The 21,229-nt window shown below is 47.3% G+C and overlaps 1 pseudogene across 1 annotated transcript in view; it reads left to right on the top strand.

The window, feature by feature from the left end:
- The window catches only part of LOC144161479 (protein kinase C-like 3), a 91,077-nt pseudogene that overhangs the window by 59,636 nt on the left and 10,212 nt on the right, over positions 1-21,229 (top strand). Inside the window, exons 10-13 of the transcript XR_013320478.1 lie at positions 472-551; positions 2,797-2,908; positions 4,850-4,933; positions 19,889-19,934. The product of XR_013320478.1 is annotated as a protein kinase C-like 3 (transcript). The remainder of the gene's footprint in view (positions 1-471; positions 552-2,796; positions 2,909-4,849; positions 4,934-19,888; positions 19,935-21,229) is intronic.

Here is a 21,229-nt window from a genome sequence, read left to right as displayed (position 1 = left end):
TTTGTTCATATTTTATGAGTTGTTTTTTTTTTTTTTTGTAGCGTGAGATACACTGGCCGAGGTTGAGCAGTTCCGCGTGGCTCCTGGAGGGCCGTGCTGCGCATGCGCGAGGAGCAGTGACGTCTCACCGCGCACAGCTGGCGCGCCGGACCCGCCGCCACCGCCGCGACTGGATTGAATTGGATTTGATTGGATTGAATTGGATACGATTAAATTGGATTGGATTGGATTGGAAATCTTTTTAGCATCAGTAAACATGAAGCTAATCCTAGACAACCAGGAAATCTAAGAATAGCCAACTGAACCTTAGCTCACGCTACGTATATCCTGGCATAGCCGAGCTAAGCCACTGCTAATATTTTTTCTTACGCTGGATATTGTTGGTCTGCGCTCAGTCTGTCGTCGGGGGCGATCTGTTGCACCTCTAGCCATAGACAGCTTCGCTGTAAAAACGGTTGTAATGCGTTGCAGTGGCTCTGGCAGCGCCCCTGCGGTTTCCTCGGTCCTTGACTGACGATGCTTACAACATCTTGCAGGAGATCCTCCGTGAGGTAAGCTAGTTGCTTATCCTTTCGTTGGGACGGCTTCTAAAAAGAAACCGCTGTCTCCTCTGTAAATTTGCCTATCATGAAGTTCGCGTTCTAGGCTATACTAAAAGGCACTGTTTTAAAGAGACAATGAAGTGAATTGTAAACACTGTCTAATTACTTGACGAGAGTAAGCTCTAGAAAGCATGAACCATGTTCTGAGTTTTTCAGGCCCATCTACATACGAGGGAAGCTATAATTACGGGAATAAAGCCCTGATGTTCGATGTACAATAAGTTGGTTGGGATTTCTTGTAAAACCACTGCCTGCATTACCAGATCACATGTGGATGCGTACCAACACTTACAAAGCTTATGCTTATACACACGTCTCCTTTTATGGGTAGTTACCATGTATCACGTGTTAGTTTATGTTATGGAGTTTTTGCTGTGTCTTATTCTAAGAGCGTTTTCAGCATACAGCTTGTCTGGCGTTACCATTGCCGACGATAACTTTTTTTATCATTGATTTAATCCTTGGAGTGTATCCACATACAACAGAGATCGTTCACCTGCGATGTGGAAGGTTATTACAACTGCTAGTTACGATATTTTGATAAAACAGGCACGGGTTTAAATTTTCACTGCTTTTTAAACGAACCACGTTAGGAAAAGCGATGGAACACTATGGGAAGTACAGAAAGGTCGGCTTCGTCACAATTCTCATCAACGAAAAATCCATGCGACGAGAAGGCCTTATTTCTGCACAGGCCCCATTTTTCGCTCGTGTTTTCGGGCTCATCATTCGCCGAATCGGCACACTTGGTCGCACCGATTGCTCATCCTCGAGCGCTGTGGCAAAGCCGATCTGCGGGGATGCGTTAGTGTGAATGTACAGACGTTCGGCTGTTGTGTTAAGTTCTTCGGTCCAGCGGGCTCTGTGCTCAAGAGCTGATGTGTGGATGTTAGCGACGAAATAATAAACCCCCAAGAACCTGAGGTCAACCGTTAACTGGAAGGTACTACACAGAAATTTCAACGATCTATCCAGAGTTTAGCCAAAAGGCCATCTTCAAATGCCTAAACAGTGCCCCTGCATTTAAATCAATAACTGTCGCTGAATACTTCCTTATCAAAATAAACAGACTACTTTTTTTGTGGAGAGCACGGTCACAAAAAGCAACGCCAATGGAGGTTTTCGGGAGCCCTGGAAGAACGTACACTTCAGTGACTTTCCCAGACTGCAGCGCACTTCCCTCTCCCCTCGCCCCGCACTCTGTCCCACCTCTAATGAGGTGTCGCATTGGCATTCTTAGCCTAGTTTACTTTACGGTGTGTGTCTGTCTCGCCTGTTACGCTGAACTATTTGTGTGTGTAGCCTCGGCGAAAGCTATCAGGAGGGCAGTGTAGCGAGCAGGGTGGAAGGTTTGGAGAAGTGGAGGGAGGGAAACACGGGGTAGGATTGGGGGAGGGCAGTGTGACGAAGAGGGGGAGGGATGCTGGGACGACAGAATGGCGAGAAGGGTGCAGATGGTCTAGAAGTAGGGTAGAGGGAGGAGAGGGTAGAGGATTCAGTTCGTCAGCAGAAGTCTTTCAAACAAACGCGATCGCACTGCTAGCGGAAACCCCCACAGCATGAGCCATCACCGTGCTCGCCGTAGCTATGTATCGAAGCAAGGCAACGGGCACATCGCTCCCTTGGCACAAAAGCCCGCTACCTACCGCAAACAACGTGCTGCAGGATCGCCCGACACTAGGTCCGCTCGTTCGCGACAAGAGCGGGCACCTCCCCCCTGCTCATAAAGATTCACTGCCCAGTGCATACCCAACACCACCAACAGAATGCTAACGTATTAATGAAGATATTCATCTCCAAAAGGGCGGCTTCTGCCCAATTTCTTTTCTGCTTTGTCGCAGTGTCCAAAGGGAGCCGGAAGAGCACTGCCCAACCTGTTAGGTTTATCCAGTAGTCCGCATTAATCGGGTTCACCATAGCAGAAGTACAGGCTCATCGGACTTTTTACTTGTACTCTTTGAAAAGCGACGTTTTCACACCATGCACGTGCACAGAGCTGGTGACAGAGTCAACGCACAGCTATGGCTCACTAGTTTAGTCATTCCAACAACTGCAGCTTGTAGTCGGAGATGTGTGTGTCCAGAATTTTCCGCCGAACGCAGGATAGTTCTATAGTTCTCTTCGCCAGTTAGAGCGCGATGCTATTGAAACCCTTTGCGGGTGCATATAACGGCAGTGTCATTCTGTGTCTCAGGACCCCGCCATGCGGCTTGGATGTCGAGCAGGTGGCACCCCCGGTAGCAGTGGTTTCCAGGAGATGATGCAGCACAAATTCTACCAATCGATTGATTGGAGGACGATGATAGGTGAGCACCGTTGTCTCCTATAGGGACTGCTGTAGTTTTGTGCAGGTTAGCAGCTCGCGAGCCGCATATCGAAACGCAATGTGTGTCATTTCTCGATCGCAGTACACGCGAGTAAGCGTTTACCGGAAAAGCTGTTGTTCACCGACGCCGCAAACGCCCTGTTAAGAGAGTTCATGTGTGTTTCTTTATGTAGAATCTTCATCGTTGATTGTTAGTGTTAAAGGGTGCAAGCAGTGCTCCCTCATGGTGGGCGTGAATGCCAGCTCGATGGTGAAGGCGCCAAAGTCCGTGGTCGGCCCTATTCCTCTGCGGCGACTCCTTATCCGCTCGACGTGAAGCGTCAAACATCACAATTTCGTTTGCTCTTTTGCACTTGGTTATCAATATCGCTTACTTAACTGGATAGCGATAGGAATGTGTCGAGCTTGAACTGAACTGGAACGAAATGAAGCCACTTAAACCCGAACCCAAACCGAACCGGTATTTTTCTTTCCGGTTCGAAAAACGATAACTATATAGGTTGGCCAAATAAGCGGAATACTGGTTATTGGTTCTATTACTGCCATTTCAACATAACGTGCTTCCTGGTAAATACGTTCGCATATATTGCAATAGACTTCACAGCCATTTCTCAATTTCAATGCGCCGTGCTCGTAGCCGTTAAAGTCTCTGGATGAAACTACGCTGAAGCTGCAAGGGCTGCTTTGCGAGGTAGCCCATGGGGACTGCACACTGCATTAAGTGCCTCGGGAGAAGAGGACTCGCTACTGTTGTATCTCGAGTTTAATTCTGCATTTCTCGAAGGAGTCAAAATTCAAATTTCGGGTGTTTTACGCGCCGAAACTACACTTGGGCTGTGAGGCGGGCCGAAGTGGAGAGCTGCGGATTAATATAGACCCCCTGAGGATCTTCAAATGCGCCCACATCTCGACAGGCGGGAGTTTTCGCATTTAGCCCCCGTCAGAATAACGGTCTCCACGGCTGAGACTGAACCCGCGTTCTTGTGCTCAGCAGCGCAGCCACTGAGCCACCGAGGCGGGTATTCAAGGGGTCTGTCTGAAATGACACTCACTCGGCAGTTTCAAACTGAGATCGGTGAGCGCATTGGTTGGTTTAAGTCAGAAAAGTAGCTTACTTTCCATATTTTTTTTAACCAACCTTTTAGTTGAGTGCAAGTTTACGTGTTCACTATTGGCCAGCAGCCATAAATTTGTGACACGTGAGCTGCTTGTTCAACAATGCACCACCCAGACGCTATGGAAATATCCTCTCAACCGCAGCTACAGCAAGCAGCGTGCTTGAAACGCTCGTGTTTACTCACCTTGGGTATTCCTAGTCTCGCGATACTTGCTCATCTTTCCAGAAATATTTCTTACATGAGGATGCGTGTATACCGAGGGAGGCGAGGGAAGAAGTTATGCAGCAACCATTGCCTTTCGGGCCAAAACATACCATTTCAGACGAAAACAATTACCCAAAACCTCCCGAGTTCGTCATTCTTACTGTTCGACTGCACCAGAAAAGATCTTTGGGGAAAGGCAACGCGCGTCGAACAGCCAGCGCTGGTTCTCCCTTCGTAATTTTTGATTGGCTGCCTCGGCTTACGGCCTAGGTTTAATAAGCAGCAGCTTGGAGCTGCACGCCATCCTCGTGGTGCAGCGAGGGACTGCTAGCAGCGAATCGGAGTGTTGGCTGCCGTCTCTACCCCAAACAAAAACGCTGCCACAGCAGACAGAAAGCTGGCAAAAACATGGCGGCTCCTTAGCCTGCATGTTGTTACGGGCCTGAGAAGCGAGTGTAAGGGCTAGCCATGCGTGCTAGTGCGAACGCAGCGCCTGGCTCCCGCTGCCGGTGTCGTCAAGTTTCATCCAGAGCCTTTAGCGGCTGCCCCTAGTGGTGAATAGTTGTGTGACGCTCATGTATCGGCAATGTTTGATCCAGGAGAGGTGCGCCTAAGCAGTCGGCCGGCCTCCAGGAACCACAGAGAAGATCCTGCTCCTAGCGGCAGTAGGTCGTAACGAAATAGTGAGTCGCACCTTACGTATCCTATACGTGCTATTTGTGTGGCACTTTGAAAGGTATTGTTGCGAGTCAGATCAATATTTTAGTAGATGCGACGGAGGTTACTTCAGCAGTATCATTCACACCATGATTGCATGCAAAAGTCTACGCAATCGTTCCGCCCGGCCGTCCGGTGCAGGCGTCTACGGTGGTTTGGGGTGTATTTACCGGTCGCAAAAGCGTGTTCTCGTCCTAAAGCATTGACAATGTCTGCGTCTTATAAGGTTAGGCCGGTGTTTTTTGTTACTGGTTACTTTGAATCATTGAATCAAGTTGGAACAGCCTCTTCATGCCGCAACGAGTATGCAGTTGGATTTTAACGTGATTCAGACCCACACCTTGGTGGCTCAGTGCATTCGCTGCTTTTACGAATATCGTTCGTAATGTATAACTAGCGTTGTGCGTGAACTGGAGTGCACTGCGCCCTAAAGCCCCTCCATATCGCTCTCGTACGACGCCCATGTTAAGTAGCGCCAACCTTCTCTCCCCTCTTTTTCTCGAGGCTGCGGAAGCCGAAGTTCCGCCATGTTTTTTGGTTGCGGGCGTTTCCGCCTCCAACTCCGCGATCGCGCCCGCTGTAGCACGCCTTGAATTGAGATGCACTGTTTTTTTGCTTGGCAAGCTATTCCGTACCCTGTAGCGGTGAAAAGATGCGGCGTATGAGGTTTACTCAAGGTACATGTTCGGCGTGAACGCGCAGTAACTTGTGAGGCTGCGGTTGCCTCCACGTTGTGGTTGCCTCCACTGAAGCAGAAGGCGCCGCTCCCTGTATATCACCTTGAAGACGTTCTTTTCTGTGGAATGCCACGACTATTTCATTCGGCAGCGCCTCCAACACAACGTCGTACAGCATTGCCGAGAAGCTGCTCGTGGGGACGTCCAGAACGTTGAGGCAGCGGACATTCAGCTGAACGCATTCGTAAAGCCTGCGCAGCTCCTTTTCCTCCGAGAGAGACGTCACGTGCTGTAGCTCGCGGAGGTTTCTAAAATTCCCCTGTATAATATGGCTCTTGGCGCAGAACCTGTCCTTGAGCAGCTGGACAGCACTCTCATAGCAGGCCTCCGTTGTTGGTAGTCCGGCGATGGCAGCTGCTGCTTCACCTTCCAGGTCGTTTCGGAGGTAGTGAAACTCGGTGGTGGTCAGAGCCTGGTTGGTGTGGACGGCGCAGTTGAATTTCTCCCAAAACGACGTCCATTTACACACGTCCTCACGAAAAGGCTTGATGGTGTGCATTGGGAGACGAGGTCCAGGGACACGGGATGGAGCTGTAGTTGGGGCAAGTGGCGTATAGGAATCGCAGCCGATAGCTTGCGCCGTGCTACCGATGCTGAGGTCCTCGAGCCGGCACTTCAGGCGAGTCAGAGCCTCGAGCGTCTGTTCGTCATACTGCGCTACCGACTCGTATTCCTTTGCCAGTTCCTCGACCGGAATCGCTTCCTCGACCGGAATCACGTCCTCGACCTGGGCGTCGATTTTCCGAAGCTTTTCGCGGCTGGCCATGACTTTGTCCACCACCTTTCTGAGCGCTGTTCGGTCAGATCAGCCGCTCTCGATGATCGCTGTCGCCTCGTTCAAAATCTTTGTCGCTGGGGCTCGCCTGGAATCGCGTTTCGCTTTCAGCCGGTCCAACGTTGAATGAAAATTTCAGGCTTACTCGCGCAGCAGGCAGTCAGTTCCGCGCGTTGTCTCCCTGGGCGCGTTAGATCCGAGGAGGACTAAGTTGCTTTGGCGACCGTCTCCAGAAGAAACTCGTCGTCGCCGTCGCTCGTTGTCCACGTCGTTGTGAGCCGCTGGTTATCCTTGAGTTTCGGCACCAAATGTCGCGGAGGGACCACCTCTTTACGGTTGAGCCGCCAAGAAACGGAGCCCTGGGACCCCCGAACCCCTTTAATGGCGATAACAGACGAAATGTATAGTGATGATGATAGTGTGGCGGTATGTGTCCGGAGCCTCATCTACAATTCCCTACAATATCTGCAGAGAATAGGCATCGATATACCAAACGCAAACGCACGAATGTACATGTATTTTGCGACATGGGCTGGCGTGCGACGCGTCATATAGTCGAGGAAATGCTATATGTGGCCGTGTACGAGATGGAGGGGCTTTAGTTGGGCCCTAACACAGCCCGAAAGTATGGCCGGTGGGTACCTAAGGAATCAGATAGTCCTGAACCGGCGGAATAGGCGATGGGGGAAGCGGAACTACCGGTTGCGACGCTCTTCAAAGGATGGCGCTATACCTAAAAGAAGTGGCCCTAGACACGGATCAAAAGTCACACGATGGACGGGCTTTGCACGCACTGGAATACAGCGCTTTCAAGGGAGCAAGCACGCGGCTGCGGTTCCGCGAGCTGTGCCTCCTCTGTTAACATAGCCGGCAATGCAGCGACAGTACACTCTAAACTTTTTTTCCACCCATATACTCCCTAGAGGTTCTTTTTCGCCTGTCCTCTAGTGATCCTCCTTGTAGGAGTTTTTTTACTACATGGAACAGGGAGGTTTTGTTTACCTCCTCAAAACAGGGTGTTTTTAGGTGATAGAAAGGAGGTAGTTAGGGAGTGTTAAGAAATGTTAGGGAGAATTTAAGGAGATCAAAATGGAGTATTCTTTACTTCCTCAAGGCGTTTTTAAGTGATGTTTATGGACTTTTTAGGGGGTTGAATAGGAGCTTATTATGGCTCCCTTGGGAAGTACTTATGTTATTTTAGGGGCGTTTTGAGGAGGTGTTCAAGGGAAGCATTTACTTCTTTTGCATGGAGTTTTACGTTTTGTAGGCCTCGCGAGGGGAGTTTTTAGGAGGTTCAAGGGAAGCATATATTTCTTTTGAATGGAGTTTTGCAAAGCTGGGGCGGTTTTGTAGGCCTTCCGAAAGGAGTTTTTTCAAGGCCACAAGGGAGAGTTTCTAGTTCCCTGCGGGAGTACTGATTTCACACGGTTTTGCTCGGTTTCAGGTTTATTTCAAACGAACTTTCGCATACAAGTTTACATGGTATATGGTGTACACAAGGAGGCTCCGAAATAAAAACTTAGGGCGACCTCCTATAAGAAAGAAAAAATGGTAAATTGCTAAAAACACGCCAGTTAGGAATGGAAGACAGCAATAGAATGCTAGTTGAACAAACCGTAGAATTAATATTACTACAAGAACTGGAAATACGCGAAAAACAAAGATAGGCGCAAACACAACCACATGGTAAGTGAAATCATTATATAATAATAGCGGATCAAGAACGCGTCAGTACTTATCAGAACTTATCAGAACGCATCAGCACTCAGTACACAAAGTGAAAAAAATGGTTGCAGTGGTTTACAACAACAAAAAAATTTCAGTTGGTGAAATGAGCGATCTGTGTGCTAGTTGAACAAACTGTAGAAACAATATTACTACAAGAATTGGAAATACGCGAAAAACATATAGGCACAAACACAACGGCATGGTAAGTGACATCATTATATAATACTAGAGGATTGAGAACGCGTGAGTACTTATCAGTACGCATCAGTACTCAGTACACAAAGTGAAAAAAATGATTGCAGTGGTTTACAACAAAATTTTTTTTCAATTGGTGGTGAAATGTGCGAGAGCTGTGTAACGATTTGATATTGAAAGGTAACGAGCATTTTGTAGATGGTAAAGGCACAAGAGATAAATGATGTAGGAGACAGACAGCAATGAGATGGCTATGGATAAATGAGTAATATAAAGAACGAGAAATATGCTGCGGAAAATACCAGTGCGTTTTGATAAAGACACAAATGCGCCAAGAAAAGTGACCCAGTCTGAGGGGTTAATTGCAAGGATATAGAACAGAATGGGTGGTATCGCGACAGCTTCTTCAGAGTGAGAAGAAAAAGCCATGTAATTCGTGTTATTCCGATAATTTTGAGTTGATTCATTTGACACCAGTTGCCAACATTATTTAGATAATTGTTTCAAGTTATATTAGTTGGTTAATATTATTGCTTCACTAAAAGATAGCTGTATTATCAGCATACAGAAGGGCCCATCAAATATCCCCTGTTCAGTAAAAAAAAAAGAAAACGTCAGAAACATAATACGAAATTCTTTAAACTACTATCCAATGATTACAGGATTGAAAACAAATAAAATATTGGTGAGGGATATTGATGCGATAAAAGTTAATTAGTTCTAAATCCTTTACACGTGGTTTGGTGCTGGCAAGGTCCAAAAAGGCATGTTCCACAAACGTTAGAGCTCTGTGTGCCTTCTTGGGATATTGAATGTTGAAAACCCAGAACGATGCAAACAGACTACACAGTCCTCCCAGTAAAGATGATGCAGTCAAGACATTCTGGCCATCGATGCGGAGGCTAATTTCCCCGTTCGCGGAATGCAGGCAGGGAGTCAAAGGAACATCTACCTGAAAAAGCAAAAAAGAAAAAAAAAATGCCCCACATGTAAAATTCAAAACAGACACTATGGTTAAATGAACTTAATAATTCGGTACAGTAATAAAATTGTTATGCCAAGTTCCCTGCGAATTTCAGCACTTAAATTAGGAATGCAAAGGCTTCATAAAACCAAGTGCCAGTACATTAACCATCGTCGCTTTTGCAGCAATAAAAAAGATATTACTTCCGCACAATATACTCGAGCACAACTTTAAATGACAGTGAAGTTAAAATGCAAGTCTCTCTAGGTTGATAGATTAGCTCACGGGGAACACTATTATACCCCTCTTACACCTGGCATTTTTTTTTAAAATAAGGTTGAAACTAGCAAAAACACGTTTTCACCGGAAGGGCTTAAGTGGCCTGACGCGCACAACTTCTTTCTTGGCTGCCGCTGGATGGTGCTACTCGTCCATACTTGGGGTGGCAGTACCGCTTTCCAAGGGAGCATGCGAGCTACGCATGAGAAAATCGTTCGACGCCAAAACTTGCGAGGCCTCAAAAGGCCAATGTTCTTCTTCAGTGAAGCGTAAATACTGATCACAGGTCCAATGGAGAAACATTTTGCTTAGTGGTCTCGAACGGCAAATGACAGGGGAGTTTGGGGAAGCATGAGCGATTTGACCGGAACTGACCAAACTGCTTGGTACGTGGTAATGTTGTATTCAGTTGCTTGTATACTGTTTGCGTCACGCTTGATGAGCAGTTGAACAGCGATTTCTCAACACTTAAGGCATCTTGGCACTAAATCAATGCTGAAATGGCTATGCGGAGGTCCGACTTCCGTTTGAAATCAACTTGCTGGTTGTCTTCAATGACCCTTTAACAACAAGTTACCCTTATGCCTCATCACTGCAACCGATTGTTCCTCCGTGTGGTGCAAAGTGTGTTAGTGTGTAACGTGAAACGAACCGTTTCTGTGATTTGTAGGACTGATTCTGCTATTAATTACTGCAGTGACAACAAGCTATGAAAGAATATCCCGCCATCTCCACGAAGTGAATGATGATGAGAGGGGCGAATCTAAAATGCTTATCAGCAGACAATGTGACGCATTAAGTGCAAGCTGCTTTCATAGTGTGTGCATTGACATTAGGATACGGCCCCCTGGCAGAATGATGCGCTGCGCGAGATTTTGCCGTACCTAAAAGGACAGGCAACTCATTTTTACGGAGTATAGGATCTGTAAAAGGGTTGCGAGTTGGTAATTATGCATTGCGAAAAATAAACTGCGCGCAAATTAACGAGGACAAGAACACATGAAGACGGCACAAGCGCACACTCGCAACTAGTTTATTATTGCACAATTCAAAGCTTTATATGCCCAAGCGCCCAATTGCCGCGCCCCCAATGCGTCACAGTTCTCGGCGCACTCAGCCGAAAATACTAAAAAACCGTAACAACAAAACCACAAAACGAACTTTGAGGCGCACGAAAGGCGAAAAATCAGCAAAGCTAACCGCATCATACATGGATTAAGACCCCCCTCCCACCCCCAACACGCATTCCCAGAAGCACCGAAATAGCGCTCAATGTGCGTCTAAATATGCGACTTCTCGATTAAGCAGGGCGATAGAGGGATGACTGACACATTCGGAACCAGCTTTTGTGATGTGGCTGGCTTCTACAATTTCTCGCGTTTACTGGTTCTTATGTCGCAAAAGGATGGCTGTGCGCTCAAACACAGGGACACAATCAGGTCTGCATGCGCGGCAATGAGAAGATAAGTGGCTCAGGTCACGTTGAAAAATGCAAAAAAAAAAAATATACGGTACTTTTAGACGTCGTACGCTCGAGTTTGTGACAACGTACCCGTGTGCGGCTCTGTCCTGAAGTTCGGAGAAATGCAGGCGGGTTGTGTTATATTTCTCGTCTTGCATTACGCTTTCTTTTATATATTAGCGCCCTCTTCCCCAACCTCTCTACCTTCCTTACCGCTTCCGTCTGACTGCGCTGATTTTCGCCAGCACGAAGTAACCGTCACGTTGCTTTGAAACGACGCCGCGCGCGACAAACGATTTTACAAACCAGCCTACAAAAGAATGCGAACGCATACCCCAAAACCCACAAACAAGTAAAATAATACGAGTGTGCGCTTTTTTCTTTGCCCGTGCGCGTACGAGCGGTGAGCGGCACGGGTACCTGGGTACTTCGTTGTTAACCCTATCCAAACGTTTGACAAACGCATCGACTGATGAAAGACCACTTACCAGCGAGCTGTCCACACCTGTCGCCGTATCCAAATGCTGTTTGCGGCCGTTCCTCGTGTGACAGGGGCACATGAAAATCTTTCCACCAAATGGCACTACTAGTCCTTCACAAATAAGCAAAAACGACGGCCCAAGGCGAGGCTTGAAGCTCCGGCCGCGCCGAGTCACCGGCCGTGCTGCGTCGTTGTATACATCCGGGCAGCCAGTCGTGCCGCCAGGGCAAGTTGAGTCGCTGCAGTCGGGTGCGTTGGCGCGCTAGCACGGGAATTTAAATCGTCTATGTATGCGCAAGCAAGCGAAGCAGATGAACGTTGCAATTGTTTGCAACGGCGAGAACTGCCTCTTCGTTAGCAGCTGAGTTTGACACCACCTATCGCCAAAATAAACAGATTGAGACAACACGGCCGCGCTCTCTGCCTGTGATCGCGCTGGTTGAAGCATCTATACGGGTATACGTACGGTATTGGTTTTGTAGCTGCGTGCAACCGTTGCGTCCTGCTTACTCGTTCTAATTAGCATTAGGCCACGGTTGAAGTGCTGGTGCACGGAGACAACAGAAGACTAACATGGCGACCGCCCGCTTGAGATGATTACCTCAGATAGGGCGTTTATTGTGGACGTGGTAGTATACAAGGAACCGAACGCCATCTCACAAATGGTGTTAAGTCGTTCTAAATCCTCCCTTTTGCTACCCGGATGGGCAAAGGTACTACCGTGGAGGTTCGTCCACTTCTTTAGATCATGCCTAGGGAGTACATTTTTTGCTATAGGTACTTTTCAGGGCACATTACTTGATTAAAACTCCATTTCCGGCTAGTTTGCGTTTACAGTGTAGCTACATCGTTCAGATTGTCCTGCCTTCCATGCGTAATGTTGGCTGTTGATGAAAAAAAAAAAAAAAAACGTATTCCCGTTTTCCCAAAACGTGTTATCAGTCGATTTTATGTATCTTTAATTTTTTAGCTGTAAAGTGTTGGAGTAACTTTTGAGGGTCCGAAAGCATGAACCCTTGTCCATGTATTTTTTTTAGGAAATAAGATTTAATTTCAGCTAAATCCAGTCGCAAGAAAACTTCGTTAGTGATACGTTCTGCCTGCAGGCACCCTATTTTCTATAAAAAAAAACATTTTGTTTACCATTGAAAAAACTGAAAGGAGTGACACGTACTATAGGCGGAGTAGAAAGGTCCGAATAATGGTCTCAATTACATATTGCGCAATCTGTTCACGATATTGTCACGCAGCCAATAAAAAACCGGGGTTCGTGCAGAAATGGTGATTTATTGGAGACTCCTTGAAAGATGGAATGCGTATTACGGCATCTTTCAGCTTGCTTTTCTTTTTCTTCTGTGGAGAGGAATCTGCATTTATAATTTCAATACTCTGTTTATGCAATAGCAATGCCGCAGAATCTTGCATTGTATGTTCATGACCCACGCTCACCACAAGACACACCAGCGGATTTTTTAAGTGCAGAGCACTTTATGGGCTCGCCTTATCGTCGTAGCTCGCTAACGGTGGATGCGACTGCCAGAATCAGGTGCCGCAGCAGCGAGATAACGGACCCAAGTAGAGCCTGATGTACCGTCGTCAGGGAGTCAGGCTGAGGCTTCGAAAACCACGTGGTTTAAATAGCTTCGTGAACCGCTGGCTCTTGTCGTACATCTACCCGTTGTTTAGGGCAAAGAAAACTGCAGGTGCATTTCCGGCAAATTCGGCGTATATAACCGGCAGCTCCTGCGTTCAATTAGTTAGGAACGCTCGTTGGGTTGGTATTTACGATAGTAAGCGAGAAAAGCGGCCGCGCAAAAAAAAAATAAGGCTCCAGCCGCGCAAAAAAAAAATTACGCGTTCGAAATGATGCAAAACAGCTCCAGCATACGAAATTAAAGCAAGCACAAAAAGAACAGAACTCACGCTGGCACGTCAGGCAGGGGGCGCGCGAGCCCTGCGAAGGCGAGAAATTTGAAATGCATTGGGTGGCGTAGTGAGCGGATAACGGCGCTGCAGCCCATTATGGCAAATCACTGCTCTGCGCTTCCGACAGCTTTCACAATGAGTGGAACGGCTTCAACTTTTTCTTCTAGGTGTGCCTTTAGAACACAGCTTTAGAAACTCTGGTATTGTGGAATACGTCAAGCGAAATCCAGCTTTGCGCTGCCCAACACCTCAGGAAATTTCACGTTAGGAATAAAAATACTATGTACAGGCTCATAATTCGCAAGGTATCCTACGTGCGTCGTGGGGGCTGGTCGTTGAAAGGCGCTGTGATGAAGCAGGCTCACGGGAATGCCTTTCTTTCTCTAAAAAAAAAAACGCACCAAAGGCATTTGTCACTGCAAAACTGCGTTACCTTACCTTCTATTTCCACGCCCCAAAAAATCAGCTAAACTGGACGTCGATCATACGCACAATTGCGCTGAAAATGCCCAGATATCGCCTCCGCGTGACTTATCGACCTCCGAGAACCGACCTCCGTCATGTCGAGGCAGCCTGGTGAATGAGCTACTTCCAGGGGAGTTGCCTCCGTTTCGACGACGCAGGGCCAAGAACAAAACTTAACTTGTTTATTTCATGGTGAAAAGAGGAGAGCTATGATACAGGAGCAGCACCCTGGCGTGGTTAGAGCATGACAGCTCGAACGTGGAGAGCAACGTCCTCAGCGGTGGCCCACGAGTCCACGACGCACTCTGCGCGCTCGAGGAAAGTGCTTATTTATAACCAGAAGTTCCAATGGTCAAAAGGCTTTCCGTGTATTGCGCACGGCACTGAAAGGTACAAACACACAACACCCTCCACAGGTCCCGTGATAGGAACCGGCGCAAGCTGTGCCGGAGAGAAGACGGCGGAAAAGGAGGAGTTCACCGAACGCCGTCGATCGCGACGCTCTCTACAGATCCTGTGTTGCATCCCGCAGTTGAGGACAGGATTCAGCCGGTTCTCGCAACCGTCGCGGGTGTGAACCACCGCCTCAAGGCTCCGCGCGCTGGACAAGCTCCGACGTGTCGAAACTTGTCTGATGAGCTGGCTTCACCGTCACACACAAAACTTCCCCGCAAGGCACGCAACTTGGCCGCCGTATCACGCGCGCACAGGGTCACGGCAAAGCACCTCGCGCTGAATCGTAACACTGGGCAGATATCCCTCAGGCTTTAATTTATGGCATTAGGCAGTAGGCCCTTGTTCCTTCGGAGCTCTTGTGGCGATGCCACACATGCGTTCGTGCTCACCACAGCGGCCCTTTCCTCGGTCCTCCCCGTTTCGTTCTACCCGCGAAGCAGCCACAGTGGCAGTGACCGACGCATGGCGGACGATGGCTCGCGCGCGCGGGTGGCCCCCTCGCACTACGCACGCTGTGGGTATGCGCCATCGGCTTGGTATCCTTGCGCTTTCATCGATGCTTGTCGAGTCTCATTACCCCATTTTTTATCACTACACTGCGGTACAGTACAGCCCACATCATTACGTGTCCCTCCTGATATTTACGCAATGGCACAGCAAAACCTACGTGGAGATCTCACTAACCCAGCATGAGAGGCAAAACGGCAAACGGTAAAATAAATCCCAGCACTGTCAAATCGGCCAATGCTACTTCCGAAACGGGTTGTGACTGGGCCACAAACTAATAGGACAAAAGCGGACAAAAAATCAAGAGCAAACTCCTAGGTGAATGAAAAAATGCTTTGTAAAGTAAAATGTACGTTTTCTCCAACGCTGTGTCTAAAGATACGTCGGACGTACCCGCAATATTTCTTAAAGATACGTCGGACGTACCCGCAATATCTCTTAAAGATACGTCGGACGTACCCGCAAAATTTCTTAAAGATACGTCGGACGTACAGGGCCCAGAGTGGCTCGAAAGCGGCGTTGCTCGAAACTAGCGTGGTTATCTCGAACCATCGACGGCAAAACCATCACTTGTTTACTGTATATAAGCCAAGAATCTAACGATGCCTAACCTGACGCAGAATGTATTTTTTTTCCTCGTGTTCTCTAGTTGGACCTTATTTGAAAGGGCGGTTAGAGCCTTCGCTGAGGTCAGAGATGGAATGCGGACCACTACGGGTTCTCGCAAGAGGGAAACAAAATCATGTGCGACGCGAGTATCTTTCTTTTTTTCCCCTCATATGTTTCTGTTTAAAGCCCTAACCACATGGACGCGAAATCACGCGTCGCGCGAGCGTCGGCGTCGTTTGGCGTCAACGCGCAGGCCCGCAGGAGACCGGCGGAGCCGCGCGCCAGTCGCTGCGTCAGCGGGCGTTGCTGGACACGTATGCCATCCTGTTGAAGTCATTTATGAGCAGTTATTGTTGCTTCTTAAACTGCAATTATCAAAACTTTAGCTTTAGCAAAAAAAAAATCACTTGGCGTCTTTATTTATTGTTGGCGGGCATATATTGGATTGCTGCGAAATGTATCTCGAGCCATCATGGTCAAATCAGAACAAAATAAGATATAATGATAAACGAAGACGCACCTCGCACAACTACTTTAGCTGCTACTTGATTTAACCTTCATGTTGCGTACCGACTGCACGTTCATGAATTCAAATTGTAAGCAAAACAAATTTCAGCGCTGCCTTGATACTGAGGTTACCGTCGAACGTCATTTGTAGGTTGAAAGGCAGGGTACTCTGGCACCCTGTCAGTACCGTGTAAAAAAAAACTGATCAAACCCTCGCCGCCAAATAATAATAATAAAAAAAACCCGTCTTTGCTAGGATTTGAACCACGGACTTTCAAAACAGAAGCCCGGCTCTCAACCGCTCAACCACGCGAGGAGACGAGCAGGTGTGAAGAATTCGGTGTACCAACTGAGGCTGCCCACGAATAGTGTCGAGTGTGCTTTCTTTTGGTCGTATTTTAGAGATTTGAGCAGTGGTAACGCTTACTTCTTGCGCATCGATCTTGGAGCCGAGGACAATAATGCTAGTGCTACAAGCGATGTAACCACAGCTCCCTTATTTGAGTCAAAAAAAGCTATCGCGCATCCCCGGTCTCCCCTGTGCAAGCCACGGAAGCTACGAATGGAATGGAATGCGCCAGAATTCTGGCGTTGATAACGCTTGCTCGTCACGCACCGATCTTGCTGACAAGCCACATTATGCTAATACTGGATGCGATGTAACCAGAGCTCCCTCATTTAACTCACACAAGCTATCGCAGATCCCCGATCTCCCCGATGAAAGCCGAACAAGCCACAAATGGATGAGCGCTTGCGAACAGAAATAGCTTGCAATTTGTCGCAAGGCAACCGATTACCGTAAGTTAAAAAGAAATTGATTGTTTTCTGCTGAAAAGAACGACCCCAAACCACGCGAAGACGGACGCTGCCGCTCGCTTTCCGATGCTCCCTCGCGCTGCGTCGACGCCGATATCTGGCGAGCGTAGACATCGGCGTCGCTCGAGTTTCAGCTCGCGTCGCCATGCATTTCTGGCGACGCGACGTCGACGCGAGAAAACGCTGAACGTACGCTGCATGTTTAAGCCGAGTGAAACCGAATACACCGACGTACTTAAAAAAGTTTCGCGGATACATCCGACGTATCTTTAAAAAATCTTGCGGGTACGTCCGACGTATCTTTAAGAAATTTTGCGGGTACGTCCGACGTATCTTTAAGAAATGCTGCGGGTACGTCCGACGTACCTTTAGACACAGCGTTTCTTCTTCGCTTCTCCAAACGCGTCAGTGAATACACTGCGAGGAAAAACCAACTAAAATGGGAAAAGCTTTATGTGGTTTTAAATCGCCTTAAAATGCGAGGTGTAATACTGCGAAAAGCAATTCTTATCTTGCGGCTGCTATTTTCAGTGAGTTATATCTGGCGCACTGTGTTTGCAAGCATGCTTATAAGTGTTCTGAGGGTAAGATATGTTTCCTCATGAAAAAGCATGCGTCTCTGACTGCGCATTCTTTTGTATCCCCACGGTGCTATTTGCGTAGGTCCATGGAAACGTGAGACAGGGGGTGGAATTAAAAGAGATCACATCGACTACACCTTGCCGTTTCTTTTGGAAGCGGTTGTAAACCTGACTTTAGTTTCTTTCTTATTCCGCAGCTGTGACTCCTGGCAATTCTTTTCGACATTTCTTACTTCTAAAGTGCGTTAAGTTGCTGCACTGGTTACTCCTTGTGTTGTCAAAGCAGCTGTTACTGACAAAACGTGAGCAACATTATGGATTAGTTTCGTTAACCATGTTAAGTTATCACTTTTATCTTTTATGAAGTCCTAATGAATTATAGTTGCGCAGACTTTTTAATGATGTTACGGAAATGCATTGTACCTGAGATGGTTTCGTGACATCTTCTCTTTACCTTGTGGATTTTCACTGTTCAAAGTTTGGGGAAGAACGTTGAGTGTGTAGCGTAAACCTGTTGTGGCATGAGCACCCACCGTTCGACACGGTTAGTGTGTTGGCACGAGCTTACGACAGGTCACTGCAAATCAACTTAGTTTTAAAAATGACAATCCGTTAAAACGTTCTCCAGTCAGCATCTGAAAAGGAGGGAATTCCTATTACAAGTGCGTAAGCTGTAAATGCTGGTTTGAAGTTGGGAGGGCCTCTCTTGCAATGAGGGGTGTCAACGCTCATTGAGCTCACACTGGTAGTCAACTGCAACTTCGTGCAGACCGCAACAGCCTTGTCTATAACGCTCGAGCGGCGTGCCGCGGGCTGCACCGGCGACGCCTATCGGTGGCACCGATGCGACATCGGGTTCGAGATAGCGTGTCTGTGCGCGTGCGCGGCCACCCTGACATGATAGTGACACATGATAATTCGCGGCCACCCTGACATGATAGTGACACAACCTAAGTTACTTTGATTCAAGGTATTTGACTCTGATTCCACTTGATTCGCATTGATTCCTAGCTGCTTTGTCTTCGTAATTCACTTCGGTCCTTCTAAATTTAGTTGGGTTCATGTTAATTTATTTTATGTAACCTAATTCACTACTTTATTCACTATTACTTGCGTTGAATACTCACAATTTAATTCGCTTCGTATTCATTTTTAATACACTTGGTTTCAACTTAGCACACGTTGACATCTCCCAGTGAAGTTTGATTAATGTTTATTAACTCAAGTTACCTTGATTCACTCAGAAATCCACCTAATTTTATCCGTTTTTAACTCGCACTCATTCTTGTTATTTCCCGTGTCTTCTTAATTAACTTTTGTTCCGGTTATTTAACTCTGATGTCTCTTAATTCACTAGTATTTTTCTTAATTCGCTTTTTCATCCTCCTTAATTCGCAGTGCCATCGCCTAATTCTAAATCTTTCTTGGGTTCGGTCTAACGTCCTCTAATTCGCTGGAGTCGTCCAGGGGCTTTTTTATACGACGCCTGATGACTGGCGGTTTTCGCTCAATGGCTGTGAAGGTCGACCGAATGTGAAGGTCGACCGAATACGTTGATCACATTGATCCATTTTATCATATAATAAAGTTATCAATATAACAATGGTGTGCTCCAGCAGCTCTTTTCCGTCTATGCGAGATACGCAACATCATCCCGCACGACACTCCGCTCACTCTCCGTTCATTGCGCCCATTGACCTCAAAGCATGACCAGTTGAACGATAAAAGCCGCTCTAGGAAATCCAACCGTCGCCGCCGTCGACCAACTACCAAACCGGCGCATAAACTCGCAGCCCGCAACGCGCCATTACACGCAGCAGTTTTACAGAACCATGACGCGGCAGTTTCTTCCGAGCGGAGACGCACGACAGCAACAGTGACGCAGCAGCGACGCGCGCCTCACGAGCGGTGCCGCCGACAGCGCTCCGGGCGGCCAAAGCATCCTCTGTAACATCGGCGGCTAAAACCGCCGACAAAGACAAGCTGATCATGTCAATATAGTATTCTAGCACACTATAATGTCAGGGTGGCCGCGCTCGCGCACAGACACGCTATCTCGAACCCGATGTCGCATCGGTGCCACCGATAGGCGTCGCCGGTGCAGCCCGCGGCACGCCGCTCGAGTGTTATAGACAAGGCTGTTGCGGTCTGTACAACCAAAACGTGATTAGTTTGTGTTCGAGAACGTGTTTTCTACAAATATAACTATCTGCTTTGCGAAGCAGGTATGTAAAATGACACCTGACGTGAAGAGTCGCAAGTGACTGAGCTGAGGCTAGTACCCACGGGCTATTTCCCTGGCACAATTAAACCGGCATGCATGACGGCTTTAACGAACAAAGGAAGACAGCTTTCCTTACGAGCACTTAACTGAGTTGTATGTTCCCGTGAAATGTGTCCGGGGAGTAATCTGCGCTGTGTCTTTCGTGCCAGCGCCGACCCCCAAGGCCAAGCGCCAGAGAAACCTCCTGGACCTGAGGTACGTTCCCTGTCATTGCCCGTTGGAGATTCAGCCGCTTTCTCTTACCACTGCAAGCAATACGCATTTATCATACAATGCGACGCACGAGTCGTTCCATAATTATTCTGTCCAGGCAAACGCATGTGCCGTCGACAGTAATTGGTCCCCCACAACCATACCACCAAAACCAGCGATTGCTGGTTAGGGAGGGAAAGTATTTGGTGTGGTAACCACAATAATGATGGTGAAGGCGGTTTTTTTTTACACTAAAGTATTTTATTCCGGAATACACAAACATTTCACTGACGTCATCAGTGATGGAAGTGGCATTTTACTTCTTGGAGTAGCTGTTGGAGTGGGCAAAATTCCAGTTTGGAGCAGTCATAAGCCACTTTGGAGCAGATGCCAAAATACGCTCTTCAATACAGTTATAAGGGTGGATATAATTCATAAGGAAACCGTTAAAGTTTCCAATATTCATTACGCACCATACTGCATGTAAAAACCAACGATCAAATGCAGTAGGCACATCATTTCAAAAATTCCGAACAGGATCTCTGTTGCCTTCAACTATCGGATAAAAATACTTGAGGTACATCACTAAACTGTCCTAGTTTGAAGACATACATTTCCACTTGCAGCCAAAAACTAAAACAGGGTAAACACAATTAGAGCAAAAGCCACAAGACCACAGTCATCTTTACGTCACGTTTTAAAAAAATTGCACATTTTAACTTCCGGGTTTGTCTGTATATGTAGTTCGGGTATACCACAACAACGGAGTTGCACCAATGCAGCATGCAATAGAAAATGGTTGCAGAAAAACGTCTTGAAAAATATAAAGCCGAATAATACTAATTCTACAATGTTAACAACACTAGTACACGCCACAAAGAGCCGTTCATATCTTCTTTGTGACAAACATGGCAATGCCCCAGGGCGGCCGTAAAGCCATAAAAAAAAAGCCATGGAAGATCACAGATAAAGAAGGCCATGTCTATAGATGCGCAGACACATCGCAGCAAACTCAGTTTATAAGCGGGTTTGACTTGGATGTTTAAAGTAAGGTGATACTGAAGACAAGTTTATTTTCAGTTTCGGTTTTGCACGAGAGAGTTAGAAGGGCTACCACACGCTTATGCCCCTTCGGCGCACATTTGGAGCAAAAATCCCTTAAAATGACAATTGGGAGCAGCATGGAGCAGCAGTTTCGTCTTGGAGCAATTTGGAACAATTGGAGCAGCAATTCCATCACTGCATCATATCCGTCACGGAAATGACGCCAGTACTACGAAGCAAGAGGCCTGTAAAGG

The sequence above is a fragment of the Haemaphysalis longicornis genome, unplaced genomic scaffold (genome assembly GCF_048455015.1).
Source record: "Haemaphysalis longicornis isolate Haplotype H1 unplaced genomic scaffold, Haemaphysalis longicornis Haplotype H1 scaffold_1, whole genome shotgun sequence".
Classification (NCBI taxonomy): Eukaryota; Metazoa; Arthropoda; class Arachnida; order Ixodida; family Ixodidae; genus Haemaphysalis; species Haemaphysalis longicornis.
The sequence above is the reverse complement of the archived record's forward strand: the minus strand, read 5'-3'. Positions and strand labels throughout refer to the sequence as shown.